This window comes from Triticum urartu, chromosome 3, assembly GCF_003073215.2.
Source record: "Triticum urartu cultivar G1812 chromosome 3, Tu2.1, whole genome shotgun sequence".
NCBI classification, from domain to species: domain Eukaryota; kingdom Viridiplantae; phylum Streptophyta; class Magnoliopsida; order Poales; family Poaceae; genus Triticum; species Triticum urartu.
The window spans coordinates 278,484,640-278,505,409 of NC_053024.1; positions in this window are offsets into that span (position 1 = coordinate 278,484,640).

The window sequence follows — 20,770 nt, forward strand, 5'->3', positions numbered from 1 at the left end:
GAAGTGCAGGATCGACATGCATTGGCGCGAACTAACTTTTCTGCTGGTCGATCTTCATCCTGGACACCACGTGCATCCTCTACTTCCACTCCACCAGCACCTCCATCAAGTGCCACCTCCAGCCCTGATACAAGAAAGCAGGCACAACCACCACTATATGCCAAGAGCACACCTGCCGGACCTACGCAGAGCTCTTCTTCTTCCATGGCATCTACAGGGCACACAAGTGATATATTTGTCGTTGTTGTAAGGGAAGAGGACATTTTGCGAGAGAATGCCAATCTCAGCGTGTGATGATTGCTACTGAGGATGGTGGGTATGAGTCCGCTAGTGACTATGATGAGGAGACTCTGGCTCTTATTACACATGAAGAACACGGTGGAGAGGATTCTGATCATGAGACGCAATACATGGCTGCTGAAGATGCTGACAGGTATGAATGTTTAGTTGCTCAACGTGTTTTGAGTGTGCAGGTTACACAAGCTGAGCAAAATCAGAGGCATAATTTGTTCCATACAAAGGGAGTTGTGAAGGAACGTTCTGTTCGCGTCATCATAGATGGAGGGAGCTGCAATAACTTGGCTAGCATGGAGATGGTGGAGAAGCTATCTCTCACCACAAGACCACATCCACATCCTGACTACATCCAATGGTTCAACAACAGCGGCAAGGTTAAGGTAACACGTATTGTTTGTGTGCATTTTAGTATCTCTACATATGCAGATTATGTTGATTGTGATGTGGTACCTATGCAAGCATGTTCCTTATTACTTGGTAGACCATGGCAATTTGATAAAAATTCTGTACACCATGGTAGAAACAATCAGTATACTCTTGTTCATAAGGATAAAAATATTACTTTGCTTCCTATGACTCCTGATTCCATTATGAAAGATGATATTAATAGAGCTAATAAGGCAAAACAGGAGAAACATAAGAGTGAAAATCAGATTGTGGCAAAAGAATTTGAGCAACAAATGAAGCCTAATAATAAACCATCCAGTGTTGCTTCTGAAATTAAATTGAAAAGTGCATGTTTACTTGCCACCAAATCTGATATTGATGATCTAGATTTTAGAAAATCTGTTTGCTATGCTTTTGTGTGCAAAGAGGCATTATTTTCATTCGAGGATGTGCCTTCCTCTTTGCCTCCTGCTATCACTAACATTTTTCAGGAGTTCGCTGACGTCTTTCCACAAGACGTGCCACCGGGATTACCACCTATTCGCGGGATTGAGAATCAAATTGACTTAATTCCTGGTGCATCATTACCCAACCGTGCGCCATACCGTACCAATCCAGAGGAGACGAAGGAGATTATGCGTCAAGTACAGGAGCTGCTCGACAAAGGTTATATACGTGAATCCCTTAGTCCTTGTGCTGTTCCTATCATTTTAGTGCCGAAAAAGGATGGTATGTCGCGTATGTGTGTTGATTGTCGAGGCATTAATAATATTACTATTCGTTATCGCCATCCTATTCCTAGGCTAGATGACATTCTTGATGAATTGAGTGGCTCTACAATATTCTCCAAAGTTGATTTGCGTAGTGGATACCATCAAATTCGTATGAAATTGGGAGATGAATGGAAAACAGCATTTAAAACTAAGTTTGGATTATATGAGTGGTTAGTCATGCCTTTTGGGTTAACTAATGCACCTAGTACTTTCATGAGTTTAATGAACGAGGTTTTGCGTGCTTTCATTGGACGATTTGTGGTAGTCTATTTTGATGATATACTAATTTATAGTAAATCTTTGGAGGAACATTTGGAACATTTACGTGCTGTTTTTATTGCTCTACGTGATGCATGTTTGTTTGGTAACCTTGGAAAGTGCACCTTTTGCACCGACCGAGTATCTTTTCTTGGCTATGTTGTTACTCCACAGGGAATTGAAGTTGATAAAGCCAAGATTGAAGCTATTGAGAGTTGGCCGCAGCCCAAAACGGTCACACAAGTGAGGATTTTCCTTGGTCTCGCTGGTTTCTATAGGCGTTTTGTGAGAGATTTCAGCACCATTGCTGCACCTCTCAACGAGCTTACAAAGAAGGATGTGACTTTTGTTTGGGGTACCGCACAGGAAGAAGCCTTCACGGTATTGAAAGATAAGTTGACACATGCTCCTTTACTCCAACTTCCTAATTTTAATAAGACTTTTGAGCTTGAATGTGATGCTAGTGGAATTGGATTAGGAGGTGCGTTATTACAAGATGGCAAACCTGTTGCATACTTTTCTGAAAAATTCAGTGGGCCTAGTCTGAACTATTCTACTTATGATAAAGAATTATATGCTCTTGTTCAGACCTTAGAAACATGGCAACATTATTTATGGCCCAAGGAATTTGTTATACATTCTGATCATGAATCTTTGAAACACATTAAAAGTCAAGCAAAACTGAACCGTAGACATGCTAAATGGGTTGAATTCATTGAGACTTTCCCTTATATCATTAAACACAAAAGGGTAAAGAAAATGTTATTGCTGATGCTTTGTCTCGTTGTTATACTATGCTTTCACAACTTGACTTTAAAATATTTGGTTTGGAGACCATCAAAGATCAATATATGCATGATGCTGAATTTAAAGATGTATTGCAGAATTATAAGGAAGGGAGAACTTGGAACAAGTTCATTCTTAATGATGGATTTGTGTTTCGTGCTAACAAGCTATGCATTCCAGCTAGCTCCGTTCGTCTTTTGTTGTTGCAGGAGGCGCATGGAGGAGGATTAATGGGACACTTTGGCGTCAAGAAGACGGAAAATATACTTGCTACACATTTCTTTTGGCCAAAGATGAGACGGGATGTTGAGCGTTTTGTTGCTCGCTGCACTACATGTCAAAAAGCTAAGTCACGACTCAATCCTCATGGTTTATATATGCCTTTGCATGTACCTAGTGTTCCTTGGGAGGATATATCTATGGACTTTGTTTTAGGTTTACCTCGAACAAAGAAAGGGAGGGATAGCATATTTGTTGTCGTGGATAGGTTCTCAAAAATGGCACACTTTATACCATGTCATAAAAGCGATGATGTTGTTAATGTTGCTGATTTGTTCTTTCATGAAACTATTCGCTTGCATGGTGTGCCAAATTCTATTGTTTCAGATCATGATACTAAATTTCTTAGCCACTTTTAGAGATGTTTATGGTCTAAGTTGGGGACTAAACTGCTCTTTAGTACTACTTGTCATCCCCAAACTGATGGAGAAACTGAAGTAGTCAATAGAACATTGTCTACTATGCTTAGGGCTGTTTTGAAGAATAACAAGAAAATGTGGGAAGAATGCTTGCCTCATATTGAATTTTCTTATAATCGTTCATTGCATTCTACTACTAAGATGTGCCCTTTTGAAATTGTGTATGGTTTCCTACCTCATGCACCTATTGATTTGTTGCCTCTTCCATCTTCGGAGAAGGTTAATTTTGATGCTAAAGAACGTGCTGAATTGATTTAAAAAATGCATGAGTTAACTAAGGAAAACATTGATCATATGAATGCTAAATATAAACTTGCTGGAGATAAGGGTAGAAAACATGTTGTGTTTGCACCTGGAGATCTTGTTTGGTTACATTTGCGTAAGGATAGATTTCCTAATTTGCGCAAATCAAAGCTAATGCCACGTGCTGATGGTCCTTTTAAGGTCCTAGAGAAAATAAATGATACTGCACATAAACTTGAGCTGCCTGCAGATTTTGGGGTTAGTCCCACATTTAACATTGCAGATTTGAAGCCTTATTTGTGTGAGGACGATGAACTTTCGTCGAGGACGACTTCATTTCAAGAAGGGGAGGATGATGAGGACATCAATACCATTGTTACACCCACAGCCCCTGCTGCTATACATACTGGACCAATTACTAGAGCTCGCGCACACCAATTGAATTATCAGGTACTTTCGTTTCTTGGTAACGATTCTAATGTTCATGAGAATATGATGCTGCCTAAATTGGATACATTTGTCTTGCTTACAAATGAAGGGCCTAGCTTGGACAAGAAAGATGAACCTTGGAACAAGTTCAAGCATGGAGATGATGGCATGCGCAAGGGGATCAAGAACAGAGTTACAAGTGATGATTTCAGGACTTTGAAGCCACCATAAGGAGTGCATGAAGCCTTGGACGAAATATACAAGATGCCACTTCATAAATTTCGTTCAGAGGCTATTTTAGGTGCTGCATCACCTTATTATTGGGCCAGGCCCATGTATTTTCGAAATACTTAAGTATAGGCTGTTTTTAGAGTCCGTATGTGTGGGGAAACAAGAGTTAGGGTTGGTTTCGGACCCCTCCTCCAGGGGCCACGAAATCCCCCCTCTTCCTCCATATATACAGCCCTTAGGGCGTCGTTTAGACTTTGGGTTTTGTTTAGATTAAAAGTTCGCCATAGCTGCAACTTCGCGTACTTCGTTTGTGTCCAACGACGAGACCCAGACGTCATAGAACCCCACCTTGATCAATAAAGCTTTCATCTTATATTCGCACTATCCAGATTGCAATCTCAGTTTCTTGCTTGTTCTTCGTTTTCTCGCAGGAAACAGACCCTCATGGTCAGGTTGATCGTGCTCCGGCATGGTCAATAACCCCTCGGAAGTTGGTTTAGCGATTGCTAAGGTGCGACGTCTCGCACGTTCGTAGTCGAATCGTCAAGGTCGACTCCCACAGAAACGATAGCCACCATCTCATCGAAACATCGGGACACCTTTGCCTCTATCACATATCATGTTAAAGCAAGGCATGGCATGAAACTACACAAAGCATATAACAAAAGTCCCTTACTGACCATAAGCCAAAATTGATCAGAAAATACAATGGCAACCATGTAAACATAGCAAGTTCTGTTAACAGATTCAGACTTAGCAGAAAACTGGAACATGGCAAAAACAGTATTACATAGGCATGTTTGCGAGCTCGATGCACTCACTACAAGGCATTGCATGACAAACTAAGCATACACCCAGCAAGAAGACATAATAAATAAGCTAACCATGGCAAGAACACTCTCATAGCATGCATGGAACAACTACAACAACCTTGGCAAAATTGATTAACACGTAAACAATCTGCCAGGAACATTTTATAGCAAAAGTAGAGCAAGATTGAGTCATGCTAGGGTACTCCCTAATTTCCAACAAAGACATGGATGGATAGAGCATAACAATATCTCGAAATCATCCTTACTGAACATGCTCAAAAGAGGCATGAATCACTCTGTAGAAACATGAATACATGGCATAAAAATATCATCAGGGAAATGACTTAGAAGAATTATGTCCCTGAAATCAGCAACATCACGAGAGCTACTTTGCATGCTTGTGCTAGTCACCACAATGATCACAAAAATACATGGAATACACCCCTGTAAAGATGGCATGGCATACAACAAAACACATGTAGGGCTCAAGTTCATAGGAGGCACACATTAAACATGGCAAAAATGACAAATGTCCATAATCTGTTAAGAATCTGAAACTAACATAACATAGCACTCTGGCAACAGCATTTAGCGCATCAAGATGAACTCAAATGAACATGGTGCAATGGAATGAAACGATACACATCCAGATGAACAATTTGAGATGCTACACGCCCAAAACGGAGCCACAGATGCAAAGATATGACATGATGAAATATGCTAAAAATACTGGGGACTTAGGGGAGAAACGAGATCAACCCTAGGTTTTACTGTGGCCGATCCAGATTGGGCACGTCTCCCGAGGTTCGTCGGGGAGCTCGCCGGAGTTACTGTAGACGGCCGGAGAGGAAGGTGCGCCGGCGAGGAGCGGTGCCGGAGCTTGACGGGACGACGCTGGACTTCGGGAGCGGAGGCGGTGGGCGAGGCGACGCCGGCGAGGAGAGGCGAAGGCGCGAGGCGGCCGGCGGGCGCGTGGGCTCGGCCACGGTGGCAAACGGCGCCGGCGATGGGGAGGCGGCGAGCGAAGGCGGCGCGGGGCACTGGCGGCGGACGGCAGCCCGGCTTGGGCCCGGCGGGTGCCGGATCTGGGCTCACGGGCCCCGTGGTTGGCGGCGAAGTGGGAACAGGCACGGGCGAACCGGCGGGCGACACGTGGCGGCGGCGGGTGGCGGGATTTCTGTCCGGCGGCGGGCGGACACGTCCAGCCGCGCGGAGGGGAGAGGGAGCTAGGGTTTGATCCGGAATTTTCGGGGGAGGCACCTATTTATACATAGGAGCTAGGAGACTCCAAATTGAGCACGGTTTTCGACCACACGATCATGATCGAATGACCGAGATGATGGAGGGGGTTTAGGTGGGCCTTGGGCCACTTTGGAGAGGTGTTGGGCTGCAACACACACGCGGCCTTTACAGTTCCTCGGTTAGCCGTTGGAGTATCAAACGAAGTCCAAATGTCACGAAAATTGACAGGGGGTCTACCGGTAGTAAACCAAGGCCGCTTGGCAAGTCTCGGTCCAATCCAAGAATGTTTAACACCCGCACACGAAAAGAGGCAAAAGGGGACACCGGAGGACATAGGAGTGCCGGAATGCAAAACGAACAACGGGGAAAATGCTCGGATGCATGAGACGAACACGTATGCAAATGCGATGCACATGATGACATGATATGAGATGCATGACAAAAGATAAAAGCAACACGAAGACAAAACCCAACAACGAGGAAATATCATAACTTAGTGCTGAAAATGGCAAGAGTTGGAATACAAATATGGCAAGTTACATATGGGGTGTTACAGCTATGCTTGTCAACTTCCAACAAATTTTACCACTTATACTTTTTCTTATGTGATGTCATTACTTACCATAAGATTAGCATATCATCTTTTTCATTATTTCCTTTTATTTTGATTGAAACATAAAAGTAAATAAGCAAAAACTCAGACTAAACTTTATTATATAACTCTCACTCGATTATATCGATAGATCATGAAACTAGCACTGAAAATAGATCATACTAAACTTTTATTCAACTAAATTACGAAATAACTAAAGATTGAACTAAGATAGGTAAAGGTAATAAAAGTGATGGTGATACGATACCGGGGCATCTCCCCCAATCTTGGCAAAATCCAAGGGGAGTGCCCATACCCGTGTACTCAAGTCTCCTTTGGTGGGGAAGATGATGATGGTGGTGGTGACGAGGTAGTAATGAGCTTATCCTCCGGCTTCCATGGTAGCGGCTCACCATCATAAGAGGAAGCACGAGTCTCCCGAGTCCTGCAACTGGCAGCTATACTCATACCTTTAAATCTTGCCTCATACTCAAAGACTTGATTTTGAAGATCATATATTTGGCTTTGTAGAAAATTGATTTGCTCGTTGAAGGCGAAGACGATGTCCTTCATAGACCGGCCATCCACCTTGTGATCACGGTGAATTCCGTGATAATGAGGTGATTGGCACTGAGTCCACGCTCCACCATCCCTTGGTAGTTGAAGATCTCCTGCTCCACAGCCTCGAGCCTGGCCTCCACGGTTCCCATCTTCTTGGGCCCTTGAACATCCCGAATGTGGAGCACCCCTCACACATCTCAATGGCTTGAGGGTGATTCATCACCTCCGACAAGTAGGGGTTGATTACCCTCTCGAAGAACTTTTCCTTGAAGGAGCTTGGTGCGGCCATGGCGATCTAGATCTGTTAGAAAAAACAGCATGAAACAAGAACAAAGGATTTCTCCGTGATACGGTGGTCAAATCATTCGGGAGTATATATAAAGATATTTTTATCTTGGGAAGCAAGCATATGGAAGAAAAACGGAGTCGGGAAGGTGCCCAAGGGGCCCACCACCCACCAGGGCGCGCCAGGTGGGGCAGGCGCGCCCTGGTGTCCTGTGGGCACCTAGGTTGCTTACCCGATTGTTTCTTATTTTCCTATTTTTCTAATATTCCAAAACTGACAGAAAATATTTTTGCGGATTTTTCGGAGTCTGTTTACTTACCGTATCACATACCTCTTCCTTTTCAAGATTCTGGAGTGTTCTGTAAGGTTTCTTTTATGTGTTCCTCCGGTGTCATGGTTTGAATAATATTGGTATCAACATTAATAGGTGTACCTGAGATATAGTGTTTACTTCACTCAGTATTGTTGCCATGAATGATTTTGAGATTGAACAATTAGATGCTAAAACTACATTCTTACATGGAGAATTAGAAGAGGACATTTATATGGAACAACCTGAAGGTTTTGTTATTCCTGGAAAAGAAAAGCTTGTGTATAAGTTAAAGAAATCTCTTTATGGATTGAAGCAATCTCCTAGACAGTGGTATAAGAGATTTGACACCTTTATGTTCTCTCAAGGTTTCAAAAGGTCTAATTATGATAGATGTGTTTATTTGAAAATTGTCAATGGTTCAACTATTTATTTGCTCCTTTATGTTGATGATATGTTAATTGCTGCGAACAGCATACCAGAGATTGATGAACTAAAGAATCAATTGAGGAATGAATTTGAGGTGAAGGATTAGGGTGCAGTAAAGAAAATACTTGGCATGGAAATATCCAGAGACAAAGCGTCTGGAAAATTATATCTAAGTCAGAGCGGATATATTGATAAAGGTGTTCACCATTTTAATATGCATAATGCCAAGCCGGTAAGTACTCCGTTAGGTGCACACTTCAAGTTATGATGAGCCTTATGTCCTAAGTCAGATGCCGAAATTGAGTACTGTTAGAAATATGCCCTAGATGAAATAATATTTGTATTTTTATATTTCCATATTCATAATTAAAGAGTTTATATTTGATTCTATAACTGTTATGATCCTGGAATATGCGATTCAACGGAAAACTCATATGCACGCGTGGAATGATAAACGATTAAATAAAAGGTTCCTAGTCTTGCCTCTAGGACTAGATCAAGTGTTGTTGGTGATCACATTTTCTGAATCCTAGGATATCGTTAAGTGTAATCGATAGTCCTAAAATAACATTGAGATTATGACGTTGGAAGAACGATCATATTGAATCGATCCAAACTTGTCTGTTATGAACTGACTTCATATAGTCTATAATCACTTGTAATAACACATAGTGTTAACATGTGATTTTTCTCCTTAGACCATGAGAGTATTGTAGTCATTCTTACCATACGGGGGACTTTGGGGTTGCTCAAACGCCACATATAACACAGTGATCATAATGACAACTTACAAGCTCATCGGAAAGTTTAACAAGGGACTAGATAGCTCGAGAGTGGGATTTGCTCCTCTGACGATGGAGATATATTCTTAGGGCCCTCTCGGTGTGACAACATCCATCATTGTCTGGCCATACATAGATGACTACATCATGGGGAAGCTGGAACAGGACAACGAGAAAGAAGAACAAAACCGACAATGAGGATAATGGTATAGTGAGCATGTGCTAATTCAGGAGGATACTGATGCATCCCATGTTTTGTGAACTATCACAAAGTAAAGGGAACATCACATTATAACCAATGGTTCACTCGAATATCATTCGTGTGCTCATAGGTATCGATATGGACGTCCACAGTTCCGCCATCTGTCATTGAACAAGGGGGTTTCGTTCATCTCAATGAGTTATCGAACCTACGGGGTCACAAGCCTAAGGAAATCATGATACACTAAGTGTTAGTAGGACGGGAGTGATGATAATATACTTTCGTAATTGTTTCATAAATATTTGTAATAGTTTCAGGAGGATCCGGAAGCGTTCCGGGGTGGTTTCAGAGAGTATTGGGCAATACCGGGTATTACGGATAAATAATATACAGGTGGAAAATGTTTTTGGGGTTGTTTAAATATATCTAAAAGGCTCTAAAAATAATTAGAACACTTTTATATTTAATTTAATATAAACGGGCCTTAAAAGGCCAACCTAGAGAAGGCAACTTGGCCCACAAGGGCCCAAGTGTAGGTGGCGCCCCTTTTCCATAGGGAGGCCGAATCCTACTAGGGGAGTAGTTGGACTCCTCCCCCTAGGCTAGCACATCAAGGACGGGCCTTCCCTCCCTAGTTGCTACCCCCTCCCTCCCCTCCAACCAATACATACTAGGGTTTTTTTGCTCTATGGAGACAGACAAGTTTGGAGCCTCCTCTAGTTCTAGTTGATCCTAGTAGATCTAATTAGAGCTAAATCTAGATCCTCTAATCCTCATAATTAAAAGTCCGGTGTGGTTCTAATTTCCTCCCTCTAATTCTCTAGCGACAATTAGTTTGGATGGAGAAGCGCTGCCGGATCGTGAAGGCTGCACGCTTGCAACCAAGTAGAGAGGCCATGCTTTCGGTCTTTGGTTCGAGTGACTGTTCATGGATGGTTCGCTGGATCGTTCATCGATGGTTCGAGGGACTCCAAGTATTATCTACATCGACACATTCTTCTTCCGCTGCAACTCGGTGATGGTAATGATCGTGATCTCAACCCGTAATGCATCTTCATATTGATCTTGGGTGTGCGTAGGTGCGATTCTTTATTTTCTACTACGTTTCCAAACAAGTACATGTCTAGAGTTCCCTATTCAAGTGCAGTTGACTCAGTTATGTATGCCATGGTTTGTTCTCGTCTTGACTTATCATATGCATTGAGTGTTGTTAGTAGATATATGGCTAATCCTGTAAAAGAGCATTAGAAAGCAGTTCAATGGATTTTCAGATACCTACGAGGTACTTCTAATGCTTATTTACAGTTTAGGAAAACTAGAGATGGACTTGTTGGTTTTCTTGATTCTGATTTGCTAGTGATTTGGATAAGATAATATCACTCACAAGTTATGTTTTCACCATTGGTGGTTTTGCTATGAGTTGGAGTGCAACTTTGCAGTCTATTGTGGCTTGTTCCGCTACTGATGTCGAGTATATGGCTATTTCTGAGGCATCGAAAAAGCTATCTAGTTGAGACGTTTGTATGCTGAGCTTTGTGAAGAGTCATCTTGCCCTACCGTATTTTCTGACAGTCAAAGTGCCATATGTCTTATAAAGAATCCAATGTATCATGAGATAACAAAGCACATTGATGTTAGGTTTCACTATGTTCGAGATGTTATTGTTGAAGGCGATTTGAAGGTATGCAAGATAACAACTCATGATAGTCCTGTGGATATGATGACCAAGCCAGTTCCTACCAATAAGTTTGAGCTTTGCCGAGGCTTAGTTGGTATTTCTCACTAGCCCTACGTGGCACCCCAACTCAGAGGAACTAGAACACCTCGTATTCCAGCCCAGAGATCAAGTCTTCTGGAATATGACACTGCTTGCCATAGAACAAATCAACTCTTAATACAAATGATAAGGGTACAAGGGTCTAATATTACAAAGGATTTCGTCGGCACGACGACACTACGCCTGCTAAGGTAGCACTATGCTAGAAACGGAACAACTCGTAGCAGCGGAATAACGACAAGAGTGAGGAACTCCATGCCACAGGGACTCTGGCTGGGACACGGTCTAGCTCGCACGCTCGGTATCCTCGTCAAGCAATCAATCACGACATCACCTGCAAACTGGCATGACACACCATGTGAGTACTATGAATGTACTCGCAAGCTCACAACAAGCAAATGCATCAAGGAAATACAACAACATAGCATTAACAGGTTAACTTACTAACAACTACTATGATGTGGAAGCAATTATTAAGCATGATATGGTAATGCTAGAATTACTGCTGAACCAATCATCCTGGGTCATATGAACCATCTCAGTCTTGGCTATCCGACTAAGCAACATATCATCTCAATCACCTCATAATCAATACATGATCGTGATCACCGTGTGATCACATCACAATCTGTTACTTGCTCACATATAAATATAAGTCATCTATAAGTCATTCCGCCATCATGAGTGTTGATCGAACGGTGTGATCTAGTACGTACTGTGTCCTTGACCGAGGAGGCGGCTATCGATAGATTATACACTCTGTAGAGGTCAGTACACTATACCTACACCACGGAACTCATGGCCGCATGCTCCCATTCGGTTGGACCAACGACATTCCGACAAAACCAATCTATTGCATGACACTCTCCTGGCCACTCTGACAAACCCCCCTTTGGGCTATGTCATGGGTAGCCCCGATGCCAACTGCTGACATCCACCACCTTTGTGGCCAGCCACCGTCCGGCCAAAACAAAACAAAAATGTCCCAGACGGGGACACCCGGGTACAACACAACTTGGGCACACAAGGCTTATGGCCGCCTACCTGATCTGGGTAGCGCGAGCACATAACCTTCCCTAGTTGGAGGCAGGGGCGAGAGGCATGACAATAGACAGAATAAGGGCCTCCCCACCAGGCAAGTGTGGCTGCACTTGTGAGCTCGATTCGGTGACACCCGACTTGTAACATCCCGGAATTCTAAATTTTGGAATGTTATATTAAATAAATAGTTTTGATTGTTTGTTTGATCGTGGTGTGGTTGCTTGTGTGAAATTGAGTGAAATTTGAAACTTTTGAAAGTTGAATCAGAGGGAATGCAATGACTTTCCCAAACTTTCACCTTGCATTTATGATCTCCATGAATTCAAATTCATTTCATCACAAAACCCTAGAGTGTAGATGATATGACTTCTTCCATTTAAATAAATGAAAAGGGTTTTGAAAATAATTGAATTCCATTTGGAAATATTTAAAATTCAGAAACTTTATGCAACTCAATGATTTTCATGAGAGAAGATAAAATGACATCTTTGAATTATATGAAATATGAGTTGGAAGTTTAAAATAATAAAATTGAAATCCCCTTTGAAGGTATTTTGAAATCCACTCTCAATTTGGAGTTATTTGGTTTTTATTCAAATTATTTTTCTCTAAAAATAAAATATATGAAAATTAGGGTAAAATGATTCCCTATAAATTTGAAATGATTTTGGTATTGTAAAATGATTTTATTGGGTTTTATTGCAATAGTAGCACTGTTTGCCTTAATAAAAATTTTTTATTGATTTTACTTGAAAAATAGTTCATGTTTTAGGATTTATTTTCCTGAACATTTTGATATACTATATGCCTACATAAAGTTTTTATATATTTTGTGTTTTCTTTCTTTTGTTCTCTGTTTCTAATTAAAAAAAAGGCCGAAGCCACCGAGGCCCAACTCTCTCTCTCTCTCCCTCGTCCCACCTACGCGCCAGGCCGACCTAGTAGCTCACCCGTGCCCAAAACCCCTTCGCACCGCCCGCCCACTCCTTCGCATCGCCTGCCTCTCCTGCTGACTGGTGGACCCCGCCATCTTCTTCCTCCTCACGCCAAGACATGGTCATGCCCGAGCTCTCTCAACCGCCGCCGTATCCCAGATCCCTTGGGATCCTCTCTCCGATTTGCCCCTCCTCCAAGCACCCCCCTATATAAACCCCGCCTCCCTCGACCCTTTCCCCCTTTTCCCCCTCATTGAGACCCACCGTTTCCCCCTCAATTCCTCGCCGGAGCAGAGCTCCGCCACCACGCCATTGTAGCCCTACTGCACCATACCAACCACCTCACCTCTCCTCGAGTCCACCATCCGCCCCTTCAAGCTCGCCCGCACCTCCTCGTGCCCTCTCCCGATCACTAAACCCACTGGAGCCCCCTCCCCGACGACACCCGAGCCACCACCGCTGCCGTCGATCTTGCCCTGCTCGACACCACCATCCTTGAGCTCACCGCCGTCCATCCCCGTGATCTTTGTCGCCCGCTCCGTCGCTTGGTGCCATCGCCGGAGGATCACCGGAGCCGCCACACCATCGACGCCCGAAGCTATCGACCTCGCTGGAGCTCGCCTGGTTGCGGTGAGCCATTCACCTCCTTCTGCTCTGTTATTAACGGCCGAGATTAGATCCAACCGAACGCGTAGTTTTTTTAGATTAGATCGGTTTAGTACGGTTTATTCTTTGGTTTAGATCGAACAGGCCTCTTCATTTTTTCTTATAGTCGCACCGTATGCCGTTTTTCTTAAGTAGTGGCCGTCCGCCAGTTTAGCTCCCGTAGCGCACGCCCATAGCTAGTCAGAAGCTGCCACATAGCAGTGGCCGATCTGTAGCGCTTCTGTTTTTTCCGTTTTATTGTTTTCTGTTTTAATTTACAGAAATAGTTCTGATTTTAGATTGCTTATATATTTTATGTTTTAGATCCAAATTGAGTGATTGTTTTTGCATTGGATTCGAAATTTTATGAAGTTTCCGTTGACGCACTTAGTTTTCAAATTTAAATAGTTTAAATTTGAATTATTTTAAATATGCCTCAAACACTATTTTGGCTCTAGTTTGAATTCTAGAATAGATTTTGGATTGATTCCTTTTGCTACTATTGTGTTATTGTTTCATCTATCCAGTAGCATATAATGGTTTATGTTCAGTTTAGTTTAAATTACGTTTATTGCCAAAACAATACTATTTTGCTTTTATAGTTGTTTTAGTCATAAAATACTTGTTTTTAGTTATGTTTAGTTAATTATTTTTTTAGCTTTTCAGATGATGTTATATGTTTCTGTTGGACTACAGTAGATAAATTTTTGTAGTTATTTTTAGTGTTTAACTACTATTTTTTGTATTTGTTTGTTTAGTTCATAGCTATAGTTAATAGAATAGTTTTATTAGTTACAAAAGTAATTCTTTTTGCCACTTCAATATATGTTGTTTTTGATTCTGTTATATAGGAGTAAATTAGTTTTCATAATTATTTTAGTATTGTTTACTATTGTATTAGTGTTTTGCTAGTTGTTATAGTTGTTCTAGTTTTAACTAGATAGTTATAATAGTTTTATACTAGTTCTTTTTGCTAGTAAATAATTTAGTAAATTATTTTTTGTTGTTTCATTAGAATTATATTTTCTTTTCTGTAGAAAAGTCATTAGAGTAATTTAGTGATGTTATGATAAAATTTGTATGAGTTGGTCTCAACTAGTTTTCCTTGAAGTTTTCTTTTGAAGTTTTCCTTTGATTTTCCTTTTTTTTATTTGAACATTATTGTTTTCTTTATTGCTTTTGATTGATATAATTGATTTCTAGAATTGTTGCTTATGTGAATACAATGTTTGACTATATAGATTTTCTCGGAGTGACGAATAGTTTATCAAAGTTTCCGAGAGCATTATTATCTTCATCAACATACCAGGCAAGTTCACATTGACCATGTTATTCATACGCATGTTTTTATTGAATTTAATGTCACCATTCATGATCCCTCCAGTAGTGTCATTGACTTCTTGTAGTTGAGTAGAATGCATGAGGTAGGAACCCATCTCCCTATTATCAAGCCCAGGACGTTATGTAGTTTAAATGCTATGCTATAGTAGATGGGGTTGGTATGAGTGTTCGGGAGTAGTGTGAGAATGGAGGACTCTATGGCAATGACGACAACTCCATGATGGCATCGGCAAGGACTGCCTCTTCAAGACCTCAAGACTTCAAGACTCGAGACAAGAATGCAATACACACTACTGGGTGAAGGATGGTTTAGACGGGCACCATGGAGCAACCAGTGGATGACTCGGGATGCATGGAGAAGCGCCATGACATCTTGCGGAAAGCTTCACCCAGACTCAAAGAGACGGAAGAATACTTCATGCCTGGAAGCTTACCTGTGCAACCACAAGTCACTATGGGCTCTGGCTTGGTTGACCTTAGTGGTGACTCTGGCTAGGATGGTGCTAGCAAATGTAGAACTATGATAGGATTGGATGAGCGCCGGACAGTGGTCAGAGGAACTCTTCGGAAGACCATGTTTCGATCGTCTTGTTCTCAAACATCATGAAGTGCAAGGATGAAAAGGGAGGGATCGAATCTTGCAGGTAAAGTGTACTAACCTCTGCAGAGGGTTAAAACCTAATCGATTAGCCGTGTCCCCAGTTACGGACAAATTGATCCTCTGGACTTGGTTCTATCTCGGAACTCTCAACACCAGACTGATAACTTAATTGTGGGCAAGTTATGATGAAATGGGCTATGAGACATCGGTTGGCGGAACCATGTCATGACAGAAAACTTCATAGTATAGACTCCGGTTATTCCTTTCATGTAGGGAAAATAAAACCAGCTTTTACGCAAAAACCCTAGACACAGAGCCACAAGACCGTATTGCATATATTATAGTTTTATCATCTATTTTTCTTACAGTGATCTTGCCGGTACATTCAATGTACTGACCTACATGGCTGCAACGTATCATGTTGCCGGATTATTTCTACGATGAGTGAGTTTCGTTGTTGGGTTACGGTCTACACTCAACCTGCCAATGGTGTTGATGGGACACGACACCCGTTAACTGTTTCCGCCGAGACTTATGAGGTATATATCAGTTTTATGTTATTTATACATGTGATTGCACTTTGATATATACATTGATGTATTGTGTGTGCCAGCATACTGATCCAGGGATGGCACAGATACACGGAGGCTTGACCGTTTGAGGTCGGGTCGTTACACGACCAATGAAATGACGGAATTTGTCCCTAAGGTATATCTGTTATAACTATTACTCCAATATCATATATCAACCTGTGACTCAAGTCATAGCAATATCCATCCAATAATCCAAAGAATAATATAGTCATATCATAAAGAACTCCAAGGGTAGCTTATTAACTAAAATCATGATGAATCCAAAGACTATGATGCTACTAATACAATGACAACATCAAGAGGTATAAACTAATGATTAGACTGAATCAATAAGATATCATAGAATCCAATGATACTCCGATAGGCATGATATCCAATACAATCACAACGAAAGCATAAACATTGATCCTAGTAATCCAATGGCAACATGTCATCCTCAATCTGCAAAGCATTAGTCCTAGAAATCCAAGCATCATCATGGCAGTAGCAAGATCAAATATTACTCTAAGAAATGCCATGAACAAATCATATTGCTAATGCAAATTTTAAGCCAGTTTATTAAATAAAACCATGGCATTGCATTTCAATCATGCAAATGGAGGGTGTAGCTTGCCTATGGTTGGTGGATTCACCGGGAAGATGCTGAATATAGGGCAAGGGAAAATTGTCATTTTAACTAAAATCACCGGGAAGATTTGCCAGAAAAGGTTCTCTCTCGGAGGAGCTGAATATAGGGCAAGGGAAAATGGTCATTTTAAGAATGTTATAACATGGTGAAAATGGTACCGTCGGAACGAGCTCGACGAATTGAGAACGTGGGCTTTCGAATCACCTGATTCAGAGATACGAGTGAAGTGATATGATGGTTTTTCTGCATGGAACCTTTATGCCATTATTTTATTTGCATACAGGTCCTTGCTAGTTAATCCACCAATAAAAGAGAAAGTTCACTATTGCACTGGGCCGGCTCGGGCTGAAACTGCCGCTGCTACTACTGTGCACATGGGCCAAGCCCAACTACACCGTGCATGTGATGCAGAAGGCGTATTTCAGGCATTACGCTTTCGGCGAAGCGGTAGCATACTCCAGAGAGTATGCCTCCACTTAACCTGACGGGCGGGGTCAACCAGCGGCTAGAGCCGCTGACGGGTGGGGCCGCGAGCCCACTGACATGCTTGGGAGAGGGGGGGGCTTTGTCTTCTTCTTCCTGCCCGCGCTCGATCGAGGAGCAGTGGAGCTCGATGGCATTTACCGGCAACTCCGGGCACCTCCGACGATGCTCTGGCGATGGATGAGCTCATGGTTGAACGACGCATCCATTGGTCCCATCAACGGCCGGCTGGGTGGACCGAGACGACGGTGGACTCGTTGCCAGCAATAGGAGCTTCGGGTGATGTCGGGCAGGTCGCTACGGTGGCGGGGGAAGGGATGAGGAGTGGTGGGAGGGCTCCGCCATGGCCGAGGGTAAATAGCCCGGGCAAGATGCCCGAGCCAGATGCCTCCATGGGCGCGGACAAGCTTCGGCGAGCGTGTGGTGCACTGCAAGACCCCTTGAGGCAACGAGAGAGAGAGAGAGCAGAGGAGATGCTCACGCGGTACAAGGGACGCGCGGGTGCGGACAAGGCAAGCACAGAGTCGCCAGACAACGCGATGCTCGGTGCATCCGCGGCAGTGCCGGCTGGCACCGTTGAGGAGGTTTTTGGAGGGAGGGAGGGGTCTAGTAGGCTACATGGCAGGAGGAGGGAGCTAGAAGAAACGAGGGACGCGAAGAATGGGCAAAGAAAAAATGTTATGAAGCAAAATGACATCCTGGACGCGGCCAAAACTAGAAGAGCGCGCACACTAGCATGCAAGGAGCATGGTCACCATGTGCACCGACATGTGCACGGTGACTAAGCTTATCCAACCGTGTCCAGCGTGTAGTCCATTACAAATGGGACCCCTCTAAAGTGATGAATTTACTAAAGAGGCTTTAGGTTGATTGGATAGCTCAGAGAAAGTTTACTGTAGCAAACTTAGGCATGAAGCTGTGGTAAAATGGCTTGGTAAAAGGGACAACAAGCTTGTCAAAGGGGTTAAGGGTAGGAAGGACTACAGTCCTGTGAAGTTTGAAAGGATTTGGGTAAAGATTTATCATAGTTGCTTTGCAACTGACAATATGGTCTAGAAACTTGATTTAGATGAGGCACTTACATGGAGTGTTGAATTGAGCTGAAACTTGGTATATCATGATGATATGGACATAAGAAGATATTGTAAAAATTTCATACCATTTGGACATGCCAAAATAGTACTTCCTTCACACTGATCTTTTCTGGACAAAAGCTTGGTATAGGGAGACATGCTTGATGAAATGAGACCAAATTTGGTATAGGGAAGTTATATAGGTACGATCATGCTATGGTAAATTTTTAGCAATTATGAAGCAATATACAATATAGTCACTTCACACACTGAAAATATTTTCAGAAACAAAGAATTGAGGGTGTGCTTGCATAGATTGTTGGATGGAGCTGAAATATGGTGGAGAGTAACAATTTGAGCATATGAAGGAGTTTGCAAAATTCCAACTCATTTGGATTAACCAAGCTAGTACTTCCTTCACAAATCTTCCACTTGAACAGAAATTTGGTAATTTGCTTGGAAGATAAACTAGGCAAATGGAGCTGAATTTTGGCATGTGGAAATGATTTGGGTAGTAACGAGTGTACAAAAAGTTTGGGAGCAATGAAGAAAATATAAATAGCACTTCCTTCACAAAGTGCCATTTTGGACAAAATACAACAATGAATATTCCTGAATTATTTTTGAAATTTACAAGGAAGGGTTTGGACATATTTGTGGAGTATATGATCCAAAGAATTTAAGAATTTTGTAGGAATTAATGTCAAGGCAGAAATATAGGTTGCTTCACAACCTCGGTCAAAGAGGGTTATTCCTTTAATAGAGAAAGGAATATTTCCTAGAAAAAGAATTTGGAGTTGAGCTAGAATGGAATGACATTATCTTGTGAAAGATTTGAGAATGATGAACCAGTTGGGAGAAGAAAGAATGATGATCTCCCAAGTTTCAAGTCCGAAGAACTACCCCAAAAGAAAAATCAGAGCAAAAACCAAAGAAATCAAAAAGAAAAATAAAGGGCCAAAGATCGGGGTGTTACAACTCACCCCCCTTACGAAAACTCTCGTCCTCGAGATTTGGTTGCTCAAGGAACAAGTATGAATATGACTTAAGGAAACCGTTTCCAACTCAGGTATCCTTTTTCGTATATTGTTCGCTCCCGAATTTCATATGATGTGATTACCTTGCTCTGGGGTGGTTTGCTTCACCTGTCACGGGTCTTTCCTCATCTGTGAAACCTGATGCTGACTTAGATTCGTTCATATCTACCGGTAATATCCTGAGAATAATTTTCCTGGGGGCACGCAACCTTTTAATTCCTTCCATCTAGTTGCTCAAATAAATGCATGTCTACCAAATTTAAACAATGCTGATATTCATAGCCATTCTCTTGTCTGAATCTGACTGCCTGTAGGTAGTAGTGAATCATCTGTGTTTGTTTCTTTGTCCCGAGCTTGAAATCTGTACGAAAGAATCGACAGTTTCCTGTTATGGGCAGTATAAATGGGTACGACTGAAGGAAATATGCCCTAGAGGCAATAATAAAGTTGTTATTTATATTTCCTTGTATCATGATAAATGTTTATTATTCATGCTAGAATTGTATTCACCGGAAACTTAGTACATGTGTGAATACATAGACAAACAAAGTGTCACTAGTATGCCTCTACTTGACTAGCTCGTTGAATCAACGATGGTTATGTTTCCTAACCATAGACATGACTTTTCATTTGATTAACAGGATCACATCATTAGAGAATGATGTGATCGACTTGACCCATCCGTTAGCTTAGCACGATGATCATTTAGTTTGTTGCTATTGCTTTCTCCATAACTTATACATGTTCCTATGACTATGAGATCATGCAACTCCCGAATACCGGAGGAACACTTAGTGTGCTATCAAAAATCACAACGTAACTTGGTGACTATAAAGATGCTCTACAGGTGTCTCCAATGGTGTTTTTTGAGTTGGCATAGATCGAGATTAGGATTTGTCACTCCGAGTATCGGAGAGGTATCTCTGGGCCCTCTCGGTAATGCACATCACTATAAGCCTTGCAAGCAATGTGATTAATGAGTTAGTTGCGGGATGATGCATTACGGAACGAGTAAAGAGATTTGCTGGTAACGAGATTGAACTAGGTATTGAGATACCGACGATCGAATCTCGGGCAAGTAACATACCGATGACAAAGGGAACAACGTATATCGTTATGCAGTTTGACCGATAAAGATTTTCGTAGAATATGTGGGAGCCAATATGAACATCTAGGTTCCTCTATTGGTTATTGACCGAAGACGTGTCTTGGTCATGTCTACATAGTTCTCAAACCCGTAGGGTCCGCACACTTATCGTTCGGTGACGATCGGTACTATGAGTTTATGTGTTTTGACG